Genomic DNA, 17,214 nt, shown 5'->3' on the forward strand with positions numbered 1-17,214 from the left:
GCATTTTAACATCATTATTAACTCGCCATGATTTAATTTTAGGTGCTTGCCAGTAAGAATTATGATAAATACCTGATCTCACTATATGCAGCCTTTTGTAAAGATTATGAAAGTTTCCTTTGACAGGGATCTTTTCTTCAGTGTAGAGAAAAACTTATTTTTTAATAGCCACTGGAATAGAATAAAGATGTCCTAGGCAATAAACCTGTGTTGGCGTCACTAATTAACAAGTTTTAGAATTCATTGCTTATGAACCAACGATGTAAACCCTGCTGTCTTCGTTTTCAAAACTAAAATTCTGAAAGACTGTGGAGGAACACACCACCTTTGTTTTTTCCTGTCAGACAGAGCTGAAAGTTAGTAACATCCCTACCTTCATGAGGCTGTGATAGGGCTGAGTGCTGAGTGCCTGGCATGTGTGACCTCACTCACTGGCTCCTCCCACTAACCTGAGAGGCAACACCAATGCCACTTTGCAGACGAGAAAGATGAACCTTCTGAATTATCTACCCTGGTTTCACACAGGCAGTTTCCAACTTTGCACACCTCCAATGGAGTGACTTCTTTCTTCTCTCTGGATTTCTGCCTCTTTTAAGAATACTCAACTGAAATATGGCATATCATTTCACATATGGGAGTGAAGGGGAGAGGAAAGGAGGAAATAGGGAGAAGAGGGGAGAGGAAACTAGAGGAGATATTCTCTGGTTTCAAGCTTCTGCTTCAAGACTGCTCCTCATGCACCGCCTGATTTTGTCTTTGTCCTTCCTGGGATGGGGGACCTTGTTCTTCATGTATGATTCCTTAAAAAAGTGTGGTGGGCAGAACAATAGCCTTCATAAATACTTCTGTCTTAATTCCCAGAAACTGTCAATGTTTTAGCTTACATTATGAAGGCAAATTAAGGCTGCAGATGAAATCACGATTACTGAACAGCTAGTTTCAGAATTGGGAGACTATCCTAGATTATCGAGGTAGGTTCGACATAATCAGCAAGGTTCTTAAAAGTGGAAAAGGGAGGCAGAACGGCCAGCCTCAGAGGTTTAAAGATGCTTCCCTCCGGTTTTAAAGCTGGAGGAGGGGGTCATGAGCCAGGGAACAGGGGGAAGCTCTAGGAGCCGGAAATGGCAGGAAACAGAATCCTGTCCAAAGTCACCGGAAAGGACTCTGCCCTGCTGACATGCTAATTTTAGCCCAATGACACCCGAGTTGGACTTCTCATATAAAGAATGATAAGATAATACATTTGGAGTGTTTAAAGCTACCACCTATATGTGATTCGCTACAACAACAAATTGAAAACTAAAACACAGTATTCCTCTGCACGTAGGAGGAAGGTACCACATCTGCCAACCTCTCCCCGTCCTGCTCCCCTGGGTATTTTCTTCTAGATGCGTCACGTAGTTGGACCAACAGAAAGTGAGGGCCCGTGGGGATATTCTACAGTTTTCTAGTACAGCCCTTTGCTGCTCCGACATGGAAGATCCAGCCATCCTGTATGTCCAGAAGGTACTTTTATGTGAGGGTGCTTAGGAGACCTGCACCAGCAGAGTTGGATTCTTATCAACCATGTTTACAAGTAATACTGGGTGGGGGGAATAAAAGATGTGGAAGTTATAATAATTTTTCCATCCTCAGGAATAATACTTCTCAAGTAAATACATGTAATACTTGTCAGGTAAATAAAGGTAATGTAGTGTGGCAGGTTTTCAAGCTCTGCCTGAACCAAAGTTTTACAAATGTAATGGACCTGGGCTTGGGAGCCTGACAGACCTGAGATCAAGGTCCTGCTCTTCCCACCAGTTGGGTGAGATTAGGTCTCCATGGAGACTTGGGAGAGTCAAGGCAGGGACCTCCAACCCATAGGCTTCCAGGTACCACCTCACTGTGGAGTCAGGGATACTTATTTTAGGGACTTGTGAAATACCTTAAAAAGTGTAATGTACCCATTTGTTACATCAATCACCTCCTGTCTCTTTTCCTAATGTCAATCAGTTCCACACTCAAATGTAAAAGTACCAGGATGCTTGTCTATAGTGGGAACAAAGAACGGATGAGGAGGGCAGGTGGAAGGGATGGAGGGGGGCAGTGTTAAGAAGAATGTGCCCAGTTCTATGTCCAGTTATAGACCCCAGGCATAGAGTGTTTGCCGGACTGTGCTAAGGAGACGGAAGCAGGCTGCAATTCCATCTTTGTGGCCATAAACCAAAGTCTGTGTGTACCTGAGAAAGTGTTACTTTGGATATCTGAATGGAAAAGTTACTCTTTGCAGGTCCTAGTCCTTTTATGGACCTATCTTATTTCATTCATCCTGAAGAATTTCTTGAACAACTGATAGCTGGGTACTATTGATATTGGGAACCTACAAAAACAAGTGAAAAATTAAAGGATTAGACAAAGCCTCTTCCTTGAGGTCTTCCTGATTGAAAGGGATGAGAAGTGAGACCATAGGAAGTTGTTATAGAAAGGAGACAGAAGAACTGAGGACCTTGACTCCCATGGCAGAGCTTGGACAAAGAGCCCACTGTGTGCAAATGTACAGAGGTTCCAGAGGGATGGGAGGCAGGAAACTCGTTTGTTGACTTGGAGGCTTAGGTGTGGGCAGTCTGTACTGAGGTTGACAGTACCACTATTGAATTATTTACCTAGAAAATATCTGGCTTTTCCCTTCCCTAACAAATACAATCACAATCAGTATTGTTGATTCATTTTTCATAGAACCTTTGATCCTGTTCTATTCTCCTTTTCTTCTAGTGATCTCTGCCCCTTTTTAGGTTCTTATCATAAATAATCATGGATGATTTATTGCTTAAATTTTGAGAAAAGAACTCTACCTGCACTGTTATCAAGCCCTTTCTCCTGTTCAAAAATAAATACGATTACAGATTTAGATGCCCTACTATGTCGGCAGCCGTCTGTCTTGAGAGACGATGGTGTAGCTTCTTAAGAGTCTATCTGCACCGCCGAGAATGGCTGTGCAGTCCGACTCGGGAGTGACATGGTATCTGTCTCCTCCCGTGTTGAATCGACATCTTGCGATGACGCTGGAGTGTCCTCTCCAGTGAAGCTGAAGCTACAGAGCCTGGGCAGGGTGATATGGAGGGTCTGCTGTTGCCCATGCAGCAGACCCCTCTCTCTTCGCAGCTGAAGGGTCCAAGGGAAAGACGGAGTCAATACAGCTTGGCTTCAGGTGCGCCGCAGGAGTTGCCGGTGTTGACTACAATGTCAAACCGCCTTAGGGACTCCGGCTCCGGATTTTCTGTCGGGGTTTACTCCCTTAGCCTTTCCCCTGAAGAGGTATGCCGCAAGGCAGCGGAGGTTTTTTGGAGTCAGAGTTTTCCTTCTCTGATGTGCCCTGACTGGAAGATCGAACCAGCGACACTTAGCTCGCAGGCCGACGCTCAATCCACTGAGCCAAACCAGCCAGGTTCACATACATATATACACACATATACATATATATATAGTGTATATATATATATATATATATATATATATATATATATATGTTCCAAAATTACATTGTTTTTCTCAGGTATTTTTCTTGCTATTAAAATCAAGTAGTATTTACTCAAAATGAAATGCTCATCCTTCACAAAGGTGTTTTGCTTCAATTCCCAAGTCTAATATGTTATTAAAGTTCATAAGCTTAAAAATAATGACACTCTCTCTGGACCTACATGGCATGTTGCTCATAAAATTATATGCGAGTTTGGAAAAAGGAACTCCTACCTTTTGGCAGCAGCATGGATGGAATTGCAGAGTATTATTCAAGGTGAAATATGCCAGGAGGTGAAAGATGCCCTACTATGCTTATGTAAAACTGTGCTGGTTTAGAATTTTGAAACACACCTAAGCAATTTTTTAAAATGTCAGAATACTTTTCTCAATGTGAAATCAGTGAAAAGAGAGCTCACCATTTTTTAAAAATGTATGGAATCTATTCTTGTCCTCATACTTACCAATACTTGGAATGGCCCAGGTCAGAGAGCACACAGGCCTGATTCCATCATAAGGAAGAGGACTGAACGGAATCAACGAGGATAGCCCTGAGAAGCGTTTCTGGAGAAGGATACGTCAGCATGCCTATGAAAGGGTTTGGATTAGGGTGACTTCCAACGGATCTATGGAAGAAGCCAGAAACGTCAGTTCTGGCTCATTAGGAGAAAGAAGAAAAGGAATTGGTGATGAGTGATGTATTCCTGGAGTCAGGCTCCTGGCTGTGCCACACCCTGAGCTGGGATGGCTTTCACTGACTTTTCATCCTTACCTTAACATATGGTTTCTGTGCAATGATCATATTTTATATGATTTCTATGCAATGATCATACTTTATATATCTGTAACTATGAAGCATGTCAAAGAGTTTTTATAGATCCTCACTGGGGAAGGAGCACTGGGTGAATACTATGCAAATTAAATGCCTTTTAAGAAATGAATGAGTTAATTTTCAGGTACTACATATAACCTGAGAATAATTCAGTTCACTCATTGGGTTTGGAAATACAGCAGTAGCTTTCATAACCAACTTTGAATAAAGCACTTTCCCAGCTGAACTGTCCCTCTCTGTTCCCTCTGTGAGTCATACCAACTGATGTCCATGGCACACGAGACACTCATGGCTCCCAGACTAATCATCAACATACTTCTGCTACTTCCAACTGACTTGTGCACTTACTAAAAGTAAGTTGTGATTGTTACCCAACCTGTTAGTGCCAAATGTGTGAGACATTGAAATTATGATATTTAATTAGATGTAAACACACCGATGAAATATAAGTTTAAAGAATTCTGGTTTCTATGGGTTGGAAATACTCAAAGTGAATTGTTTACAGAGTTCTTGCCATATTAAGTGTGGATAAGAACACTGTGGGAGACAAGTATATGAAGGAAAATTTCCTTATCGAGGCTGCTTTACAAGTATCTTTAAATGTTTTTGTTCCACACTTAGAAAATGTGAAACTAAAATTTGAGGAAGATACATTACTGGTCTGGTTAAGAAGAACAATATGGAACTCTGATCATCTGATCCATGCTTCATGAAAAGGCTTTAGTTCCACATAAAAAGATTGCAAATGAGCATATATTTGTATTTCCTAAGTTAAAATGTTTAAGGTGTATGTGTTACTTCTTTGCCTACTCATTTTAAACTGGCTTTTGATTAACTGATCAACTACTAGTTTCAATCATGTTAAATGAGCACTTATCCCGCCTTGATTCAAATCAGTGTTCTGTAAATAAACAACTTTTATTTTGTATTTGCAAAACTTACTCCTGGGATTTACAAGGTCATTTAAGGGAATGATTATTTTCAGAATTTAATAAACAGGGCACAAAGATGACTTCAATCAAAATGACTATTGTAAATACTGAGACTTCTTTAAAAACTGAAAAAAACATGGAAAAATAAATCTCTGAAATACAAGACACATGCTTATAGAAAAAAGAAAGGATAAGGAAGAGAGGCAGAGAGACAAAATGAGAGAGAGAAAGAGAGAGAGAGGGAGAGAATCAGAAAAAGAGAGATAAAGAGGAGATAGGACAAGAAAATGCATATTCAGATATTCTCAAGGATCCTATTTGGTCCTCAATTTTTCTGTTTTTGTTTGTTCTGTTAGAATTCCATCTATTAATTTAAGGCTGGGTACATCAGCTATTGACCTTTTTCAGTTAAATTCGTCGTCGGCAGCCGTCCGTCTCGAGAGACGATGGTGTAGCTTCTTAAGAGTCTATCTGCACCGCCGAGAATGGCTGTGCAGTCCGACTGGGGAGTGACACGGTATCTGTCTCCTCCCGTGTTGAATCGACATCTTGCGATGACGCTGGAGTGTCCTCTCCAGTGAAGCTGAAGCTACAGAGCCTGGGCAGGGTGATATGGAGGGTCTGCTGTTGCCCATGCATCAGACCCCCCCTCTCTTCGCAGCTGAAGGGTCCAAGGGAAAGACGGAGTCAATACAGCTTGGCTTCAGGTGCGCCGCAGGAGTTGCCGGTGTTGACTACAACATCGAACCGCCTTAGGGACTCCGGCTCCGGATTTTCTGTCGGGGTTTACTCCCTTAGCCTTTCCCCTGAAGAGGTATGCCGCAAGGCAGCGGAGGTTTTTTGGAGTCAGAGTTTTCCTTCTCTGATGTGCCCTGACTGGAAGATCGAACCAGCGACACTTAGCTCGCAGGCCGACGCTCAATCCACTGAGCCAAACCAGCCAGGGCATTCAGTTAAATTACTGTGAACAATTTTAATGGAGTTTTGAGCATATAAATTATAAACCATCTAACAATATAAGAAAAATGATGATTCTGTGAGCCATTCCTTATTCTCTCATCAATCTAAAAAAGCAGAAGGGTCTATCTTTGTCATAGGTTAAGTTCTCAGCAAAATAGTGGCTGAGATGGAGAATGGTGTGCTGACAATTTTTTAGGGAATGTCAAGGTCAGCCTTTATGAAAGGAAAAGAAGAAAACAGGACTGGGTTGAAAAACTAGTTGGACTTCAGTCCAATCACAAAAGTCTGCCAAGGAATTCAGGACTTTATACAACCTCAATGATTAGATGCGATTCCTAGAAATAACTGAGGGCTGAGAGATGGCAGCTGGCAATATTCCCAGCCACTGACCACATACATCCATGACAATCTTTATGTTCTATTTTGGGATCAGTATGGGCTAGTGGGAAAATTGTCATCAATGGAGATAGACAGACCTAGGTTCCAATATTAACAATCATGAGTCATGTAGTCTTGGACAGGCTATTTCACTTCTTGAAGATCTGTTTCTTCACTTTAAAATTCAGGTGAAAATATCTATCACAGAGATTGGGGGGAGTGGAGAATAAAAGGAATTAATGTTTATAAAAGACTGTCAAATAGTAGGTGCTCAATAAATATTAGCTTCCTCCTGCCATTTTCCAATAGGCCTAAAATCTCTAAAAAATGTTTTTCATTTGGACATTTTTCTCTTTATACACTCCTATTTCACTTTCCATTTGGAGAAGAAAACTAACAATATTTCCCAAGCTATGTATTTTAACATGCTACTCTTTATACTGCTGAGGCAAATGATTTATATGAAGTTTTTCCAACTAAAATAGGTTATATTTATTTCAGGAAAGTAAAAAGGTAGACTAGAAAAAATAGCCCTTTTTTAGATAGAGATAGAAGTAGAGATAAGGACAGATACATACATACATACATAGGTACATAGAGTATTTCTGTTAACATCTAAGATGTTTTATAACCTCCCTCCCTAATCTTAAGGTTCTAGGGCTTCTGACATATTACCCCATTCAAGAAATATTCAAAGGAAATTGTGTCTCTAATACCAACCTGGTACTTCATGTAGCCCAATGGTGGCTAAGCTCTGCTGAACTTGAAACAGAGTATAGCAGTGGTTCTGAAAGTCTTGTCTCTGAGCACCACCTGAGAAATTGTTTGAGATGTAAATTCACAGGTTCCAATCCAGATCTGTAACAGAAACTTCAGAGGTAGTGTCTACCAACTGTGTTCTAACTAGTCTGCCAGGTGACTTAATGTACATTGAAGTTAGAGAACCACTGGAATTGGTGTATCAGTCAGCATTCCAGCAGAAAACAGATGCTATATTCAAATTAGGGTAATTCAAGAAAAGCTTAATAAAAGAATTATTTATAACAATTTGCCAAGGTATGAGCAAAGCTAATGGAATACTTTTGAGCTCATAATGGCAGAGCTGTTAACCATTCTTAGGCTTAGAGAAATGAGAATAAGAGGTTACTGGAACCCCAAATGAGAGGGTCCTGTGGAGACAATGCCTTGAGAGGAGTTGAAACTTCTGGGACACTGGCCAGGTCATGGTTGTCCCGCAAGAGGGAGTTTTCTCCTTCCTGTTTTCTGTTGGAACTTCCCATCGGCTCAATCCAACCAGATGCCAGAAGACAGTGGATCCCATTGATGTCTTGCTCACATAGTTCAGGCTCCCAGGACCCAGAGCAAGATGGGGAAGGGTGGAGGTCAGTCTAAATGGAAAAATGGAAGATATTCAATACAAGTAATAAATCTTAAATGTCAAAACTAATTTTTATTCATCTAAAACGTCTGCCTCCCTTCATTTTAGCTTTTCCAAGAAGTTATTTTTTACTTAGTTTGTCTTGCAACTCCCAAAGGATTTCTTTTGTTTTTACTTTTTAAAATTATTTTATTGGTGCTTCATTTAAAAGGGGAAATATGCCCATATTTAAAAAAAAATAGGAGAATTAATAAGAATGTGAAGTGGCACAGAAACTTTGAAAACCAGTTTGACATTACCTAAAATTTGAACTGTACTGACTGGCCCAGCAATTTCACCCTCAGATTTATCCTAGGTTAATTAATACCCATAAAATTAAAGAGGTGGTATTGTTTGTAATAACTAAAAAATTAACACATTTCAAAAGTCATCAAAAGTAGCTTGCTGATGAACAATCAACAATAATGAATTGGTGGTATATTCATATCAAAGCACTGCAACACAAATAAATGAACTGCAGGTAAGCACATCACCATGGATTGGCCTCTCAAATGTTCTTTTAGATAAAAGAAAATACACATATAATACAATACCATTTACACAAAGTTCAGAAGTAGACAAGAGTAAGCAATATATCATTTAGGGATGCTTCATTCTATGGTAACATTACTAACAACCAAGGCACTGGTTATCACAAAAGTCAGGGTTCTGTTTATACATGGTTATATAGGTGGTTATCACAACAAAAAAATTTTATTATGTAAATTTTAAAACATGCATAAAAATTGAGAGACTATATAATGAGTTCCAATGTACTCCTCACCCAGCTTCAACAATAATCAACTTCATCAAAATATTTTCTTCTTATAATGAAATTTAGATTCTAATAAACAGCATTGACTTTCTTAAGTGCCAGTTTGTGTGGAAAAGTAGAATGAACATACTTTGAAATTTAATGGATTTTAAATATGTTTCAGTTCATTGCTTACATCACTTCTGTGATTTCAAGCATTTTTAGTTATTTTTTTATGTAGTAGAATAAATTGCATTTTTAATGGTATCTCAGATGGTTGCCTGAGGTAACACATTCTCATGGTGAATTATAATTCAGTACAAAAAACATATTATTTTTTCTTAAAGACAAACACCAGCATTCTGGATGAAATTAAGATTTAAGGCCTAGAATTTAAAATTATTAGTTGGCTAATGTCCAATAGTTTCTAATGTGCAATAGTTAAGTTATAATTAAATGATTAAAAGAGATAAAAATTTTAATTTGATTTTTATTTAAATGTAGACATTTTCACTTTTGTTATATGAATTTTATACCTTTGAATTATTAGATATCAGTTATCATATTTTATATAATAGTATCAACAAAACTTTTATTCTTCTAAGTCTAAATACTAGTAACTAGTTTTAAATACGAGGAAGGGAAAGAAATGCTCCACTCTCCCACTGCAGATGACTGCAGAAGGAATTAAACAGAACCAACATGAATCTCTAAAATAATTTTAAAGCGTTAATCACAGCAGTGGATCAGTTGTTGTACTTACTAAATCGAGTCTATACTTTATACAATAGTACTCAGAAGAATGATGGGACATTTTCTAAATTTCATCCAGAATCAGAGGACAAAGAAACCCCCATAGGATACTTTTAAAGATGCAATGAGGATAAAAATAAAGTTGCTTTTGATTACAACACAGTAAATTCTGCTTTGTATACATAGTGGTTGTGCATATAAATGATCAGAGAAAACCTAGACTCAGTTTATCGATGGCAGAAATCACCAACACCAAATAGTCTTACTCATAAGCTTTAGCAAATAACAAAGGAATGTGAGAAGAATATGGATGATGGAAACACCTGCATGATTGTGGCCTCCCAGGATCTTCCTTTCATTCCTTGTGAGGATGCACCCAGGGTAGTGGTGATGGTCTACACTTTGTTCATGGAGACAGACATTCTAACCTAAAATTATTAGAACAGAGGGCTACACTCAACTCTCAACTTTATTCCTCCCAGAAGTCCACACTAATAACCGTGTGATTATGATTTTGTTACAAAAGAAACTCCCAGATGCTCCATTCTTCTTGCTGACAGAGTAAAGAATTACAGATCAGAAAGCCTATCAGCGAGCAAGCAAAGTTTATTAGTGCTAAGTTATAATGAGAGAGCAAAAGCAAGGTGTCTAGAGCAAGGGTGGCAAAAGCAGGGTGGCCAGGGCCTGCCCATGTGGCAAGAAAGAGCCAAGAGAGAGTCCTTTGTTTTGAGGACTTATACAGTTGGCAGGACTGGGGTGAGGAAGTTACATATTAATTGACAGGTAAAGGTGGTGCTAGCTTTCCCCTGGGGAGATGTTACTACTCAAACGTAGGTATGTGTGGGGGTCTGTTAGCTTGAATCCTTATCTTGCTCCAGACTCCATTTGTTCATTTTGCATATGTGACGGGAGACAGGCAGTTAACCAAAGTTGTTTCATGGGCTTTTCTTTGGGCACTGTAGACCCTTCCTCTTCCCCCTTTCCAGGCCTTGGAATGAATACACAGACTCAAGGTTTTCCTTTTCCCAGCTAGTGCAGATGATACGCATAGACTTTCAAGGGTTCCCCCGCTCCTGCACTCCCATAGTTCTGTTTGTTGTTCAGAATGCCTGGCAGCCTTATTGAACTAGGTTCAGGACGACTGGGTCAATGGGTGAGACATGTGTTCCTTTGCTTTTAGCCTCCTGTATTAAGTTCTTTGTTAGATTGCAATGGTGAGGGCCATGCCTTTATTTCTCCTCTGGCTGCTCATTCCTAGCTGCTACCTAACATTTCACCCCTCAAGTAATAGGAACCCAGATCTTTGGGGACTTTGGGCCCAGGACTGCTGAGTCAGTGGGTGAAATATGTCTCCCTCCTCCTCCCTGCCTTGGTTAGCTGTCTATCCTACCTAAAAATTCCGTGTAAGATAATAATTCTGGTATTCAGCAAAGTGATGAAATACAAGCTGCCCATGCCACAAGTCCTGAAGTCTTGCTGAATCATTCTAATGCAAAGTCCCCTTTGCTGGGTGTTACACACATCAGTAAAAGTAATGCTACCTGCTGTCACAAACAAACTCTAAAAAGTATAATAGTTCAGACAAGACAGGCGTTCAGTTCTTACAGAGCTTCCAAAATTGGTGTTCCTGATTGGTAGGCAACATGTGGTGATTCAGGGTTCTGGGCTTGTTCCATTCTGTGACTTTGTTGTTTGTAGCACATGACTTCCAAGGTCACTGTGCCTGTTTCATCAAGCTGGCAAATGGAAAAAGGAGTTGGAGGAGTTTTTAAGGGCCAAGTTAGTGCCCATCACTTCTATTTCTAAATTCTGTTGGCTAGAATTAAGTCACATGGCTACCTGCAGCCTTAGGGAACAGCACAGAAGGATGAGGAAATGGATCTGTGGACAGCTGGCCATCTTCGGCTATGAGAATACACTTCCTTCTCTTTTGCGTCTGTAGGGCCCAAGTCTGTTCCATTTTTGTCTTCTTAGGAACTTTTTTCTGAACAAGCCTGGCCATGGCCAGCCACACTACAAAGTTAAGAGACTCACTCTACTTTATGTAATTAGTTCCCCATGGCTTTTGATGTCAAGGGCTAATAACATCTAATTCTTCTTCCAGAAATTATTACATTTTAGGAAGAATTAGAAAGGGCACTAATCTTAGAGAACTAATGTAACAGCTTAATATTTGCTCATTAGACGACAGCATTGCCAACAGATTTTGTTCTTTGAAATAATTTTCATAATTAGTTGACTAAATTCCTCCATGAAAATAAATGGTAACAATTAACTCAAATTTTCCTTTAGGATGTAGATAATTAGTGAGTCTGTCATGAGGGCAGAGATGAGACTTCTAAATTCTTTTCTCGGAAAGGGCAGCATTGAACTAACTACACACAGAGCCTGATGTTCAGAATCATGAAATTTAAATGGCACCCAGTTTCTCAATTTACATGTGATTTTAGAGCAAGTCATTTCACTGTTCTGTATGCTAGTGATCTTATTTACAAAACATCTCTTACAGATAAGTGCTGAGGATCATACTGGGGTGATACCAATACAAATATTTTTGAAAGTTTTAAGCTGCTGAGTTCTAGGTGATACATCTTTACATTTTTGAGTTACTGTTGAAGGTTGATAAAAGGAACAAAAATGATGTCCTTGTTCAAGAGACACACCCATTCATCTTCTAGCAGGGCTGGTTACCTCTGGCTGTCTTGAATGAATGCTGCCCGGCAATGACTTAACATGGCCTCTGTGTCACACTGAAAGGGTTAGGGACAGTCTCATTGTCTCTACACTGCCCCCAGACTTGACCTCCCTGGAAGTCTGGGACTGTTTTATGATTGCGGGTAAAGGTATTAGCTCTCTCAAGTGAATACCTAAGGCCTCCTTGCGAAGCTGCCCAGAAACCCAGGCTCCATTTTCTGCTTTGAGAGACAGTCGCCAATAGGAATGTGGGCACTTTAACTTAAATGTGGAGATACAGACACCTTCAAAAACAGGAATCATCTGTCCGGCATTATTAATAAGAAAGAAAACTTCTTCATGTCATATTGAGTAGAGCTCTATCTACCTCCAGGGAAGAAAATTTAATGATTTTCCTTCTGAGAGTCACTTTTCTATTGATCCTTTACATAAACAAATATATCTTTTCTTTTTTGCCTCAGGGAAAAATAAGATCAGAGAAATGAAATGTCTTAATGGACTATTATTTGAAAAATGAATTAAAAACGTTTGAGTATAACAACTCTTTTTGATGGTTCATAAAATCCCCAAGTATCCTTAAAAGCATCCCTACAAAATCCCCTTTAAAATCTGAGTTTATATTATTGATTAGTTAGCTGAAAGTTAAATAACTTTACTAACAAGGTTTAGAAAATTTTTGTTCTTTTTTTAATAAAATAAAATTGGATTTTCTCAAGGAATTAATAAGTGGCTTGGCTTAGGAATTTTGGAACTGTTCACAGCTTTATAAGCAGAAACTGTAAAAGAAACTGTAGAGTCAAAAATAATGTAATAAGAGGAATATTTTGTGTTGATTTTGCCTTTGGCTTTTCCTTCCGAATACTTGTATTGCTAATTATCAACTCTCAGTTGAGATAAAGCACCTTCTTCAGCTATTACAACCCTTTTAGCAACTGGTGTTTGAGCACCTACTATGTGCTGGGTACTGTGTGAGTCACCAAGTACAAGGTATGCTAGCCACCTGCAGCAACCATTCTAACCAGAAGTTTGAAAATCTTACAATGCCCTCAGGGCAGCATCAATCCTTGAAGATGTTTAATATTGAAAAAAGGAAAAACATTCTTCTAAGTGAAAGAAAGTGTGAAGATGTCAAACGATTGCCCTAAATTTTTTCTCAAAAGAAGAAAGGAATGATTCAGAATTTAAGAAACTGCCATGAGTATTGTGTCTTTTATCCATGGATATTTTTGAAGCCATTATTATTAACCATTGACAACACTGTCTAAATAGCTTTCGTAAAAGTTAATAGTTTAGAAATAATAGCTGAGTTAAACGTCATGATGTAAATTATGGAAGCACTGTAGGCTTCTGAATCTTCTCTTTCTCAAACTAGCTTAACTTTCATACTGAAAGGAAAAGAAAAAAGATACACTTCCAACAGTTACATCTTCCCTTTTGGCAGAATGTCTTATAAATTCAGATCCATTGAAATGTATCCCTAGGTTCTAGTGTCTCCATGAATTATAAAGACCTACAATTATTGCCTCAAAAGGGGGAAAATAATAGTTAATTCTGACCATTTTAGTTGTGACTTCAATTTTATATGATTTCTAATTTCATTATGGAAAATTATATTGAAAATCATTCTAATATCCATTTCATTACATATTTCAATATTCAGAAAGCACTTATTTTCTCACTTCAGCTCAGTTGCTAATATGTTGATCCTCTCCTTCTTGACATTTCTAATCAGTTGCCAAAGAGACTTATCATTGATACTAACAGTGAGTCAAGGTCATGTTTCATCCCTGGAATCCAGTACTGACTGAGACAGGAGATCCTTAGGAGACCTGAACCAACTACCTTCCTCTCAAGAACCCCTGCTTCTCTTATTATATTGACTGTTTCTGGAGCTTAGAAAATGGATTCAGCCTCCTGCTATGACCAGAGGCAAGAGGTGCTCTGTCCTCATTCACGAGTATGTGTAAAACACTTCTTGGGAAATTGTAATAATTACTGCCCGTGGAGAGTGGTTTGTGACAAGATGATTCATCCATTAGCTTAATTCCCTCTGATGCCTTCATCATCACATTTCTAATGATCTTGTCCTCTACCCTCCCTTGGTCTCCCACCCTGGTGATCAAGACCTTCTTATCTTCTTGTCCTTGTCATTATCTATAATTGCTGTCCTATTATGGACAATGAAGTCTCTGGCTTTTATTTAGGGCTAATCCCTCCACGAGTACCATTTTTACCTGCACTGAAACTGCTTTCACAATGACTATTTCTTCTGCATTATCAACTTTTCCCTGCCCATGCAGCATACACAAATGCCACAAAATCTCCAATCAAAAAAAAAAAAAAAAAAAAAAGAAAAATTGAAACTAGATCCACTTCAGTTGTCACACTACTCTGCTCCTGTTTGTGGTAAAACATCCTTAAAAAGCTGTGATGCTCATATCCTTATTCCACTCAAGTCCCCATCACACTGCTGTTCTTTTCAAGTCATCAATGACTTTCATGTTACCCAACATGTGCTCCGTTCTCAGCTCTCCTTGAACTTGGCCTCTCATTGTCATTTGACATTACTGATAATGCCCGCCCTCTTGGAACGCCACCATACAGGTGTAGCAGGGTATCACTCATTTTTCTCCTTATTTGCTGCTTCTTATTTGTCTCCGGGGTTTTATTTTTTTGTTTTGTTTTGTTTTCCTCCTCTTCCTACATCAAATGCTAGAGAACCACAAGGCTCAGTGCTCCATTGTCTTATTTTTTATACTTATTCCCTGGGTGATAGCATTACTTCCCAATGGACTTTATATAGCATTTATATGCTCAACTCTCAAATTCATATATTCAGTCCTAACCTCTTTTTAAAAATTTGATTTAAAACACATTCAAATTCTATTTGATCTCTATACACAAACGTCTAATAAACACCTTAAACTTAGCATGTGCAAAGTATACTCTGTATTTCCTCTCCTCTCCTCCCTAAATTTCTTTATCCTCCGAGTTTCCCATGTCATTAAATAGAATCACAATTCGTGAGCCAAAGTTCTGTTACAAAGACTGGCAGTGGGGAGGGCTGTAACGCAGTTGCATTATCCAGTTTATTTATTCTTATTCTGTGAAGCACCAGCTTCTTAATTACCCTCCAGCCATATGTTGTACTCCTAGTTAATGGTAGCATCTGTGAAAGAAAACAAACACTTTTCAACAATGTGATAAACTCTAAATTGTCCTTGTTTTATGTGTAATCAATAGTACTAATTCCCACGATCACCATTTTGTTCTGGTCTACCCTGGGCTCTGCCCAAACATAATATGTGACCAAGTGATAAGTTGTAACCCAGGTAATTAAGAGACAATTAATTTAAATACTGAATTATACCAAAGAATTATAAATGGCTCTTGGGGCACGTTGTCAAAAGTTTTGTTTTTCTTTGATTCTTTTTTTTTTATGTTTTCTTTTTAGCTCTCAGTCAAACCCCCTATATTGAAACTTTGTTTTTCTATTTCAACTTTCCCATCTCGTGTAGATTTCAGAGTCAGAATCAAGGCAGTCTCAGTTACTCTTAGTCCTGCAGGTTATTCTCAGGGCAAGTCAATTTGCCATTGTATTTAACAAGGTATGTGTTTTTTATCAGCCATCTTGTTTTTTAAAGGATTTGAGAGATGTCAGTCTAAAAATCCATTAGGACCATATTGATCATGAGGGCTTTTCATGTGTATGTTTTTTGTTCTGTGTTTACTTGCTCTGCCACCAACTTTGAGCATGCAAATGGCATTTTGTCTCTTCATCTGTCGCATCAAAATCATGGCAGACTCTTACAACAATAAACCAAAAATTGAATGCTTGGCAAGCATTTGGCAAAATATGTAACCCAAAATCTGTTGAGAGTTCTTTCTTAGTTATATAAAACTTCTCTTCTAAAGTGAACATTCACAATGGAAAGATATATACCAAACTGACTTTAGCTTTTAAATATATTTGAAAATATTACTTTAATTCGACACCACGAAAATGACTGTGGCAGAGCAAGTTTTAAAAAATGAGCTAATAATATAGCCAAAGTTAATCATATATATTTCAGTGGTGTGGCATGGCAAAGACTTATCTAGAATTCCATGAGAAGCACAGACTTGGCAAACTTCATTTGTAAGAAACCGGTTGGCTCATAGCTATTTTGCCCAATTGTTCAAATTCGGCCATACAGTTCCAAGTTTTTTAAAAAGGGGAGGCCCTGGCTGCTGTGGCTCAGTGGATTGAGCATCGGCCTGCGATCCAAGTGTCGCTGGTTCGATTGCCAGTCAGGGCACATGACTAGGTTGCACGTCAGGTCCCCAGTTGGGGCCGCGAGTGAGAGGCAACCACACAGTGATGTTTCTTTCCCTCTCTTTCTCCTTTCCCCTCTCTCTACAAATAAGTAAATAAATAAATAAATAAACAAACAAACAAAAAATTATTAAAAAAATAAAAAATAAAAACTGTTTAAAAAGGGGAGCTTTCTATCTTGGGCATTATACCCTTTTTAAAGGCCACTTCCAAATTCAAACTAAATAAATAAATAATATTTTTAGTATCCTGCTGATGTTCTGTAAAGATCTTGATTTCTGTTAGATATAGCCAATCCTTTGACTTTTCTCTCCTAAGCATTTTACTGCTGGTCCCCAAGAAAATACAAAGTGATAATGTCAGACTTTTATTTTTTTTAAGAAAAACTTGGTGTAAGTCATGTATCACAACAAGCATTTGGCTTTTAAAAACAAATTTTATTATCGTTTAAGCTATTACAGTTGTTCCCACTTTTACCCCCTTCCCTCCGCCTCTAGCCAATCCCCACATTGTTGTCGGTGTCCTTAGCTTGTGCATAAATGTTCTTTGATCAATCCCACTCACCATCTTTCATCCCTTTGTACCCCTCCTCCTTTCCAGCTGCTGTCAGTCTGTTCTATGTATCTAAGCTTCTGTTACTATCTTGTTCCCTGTTTTACTGTGTTTATCAGATTCCACATATAC

The sequence above is a fragment of the Furipterus horrens genome, unplaced genomic scaffold (assembly GCF_987537825.1).
Source record: "Furipterus horrens unplaced genomic scaffold, mFurHor1.1.pri manual_scaffold_9, whole genome shotgun sequence".
In the NCBI taxonomy this organism is placed as follows: Eukaryota; Metazoa; Chordata; class Mammalia; order Chiroptera; family Furipteridae; genus Furipterus; species Furipterus horrens.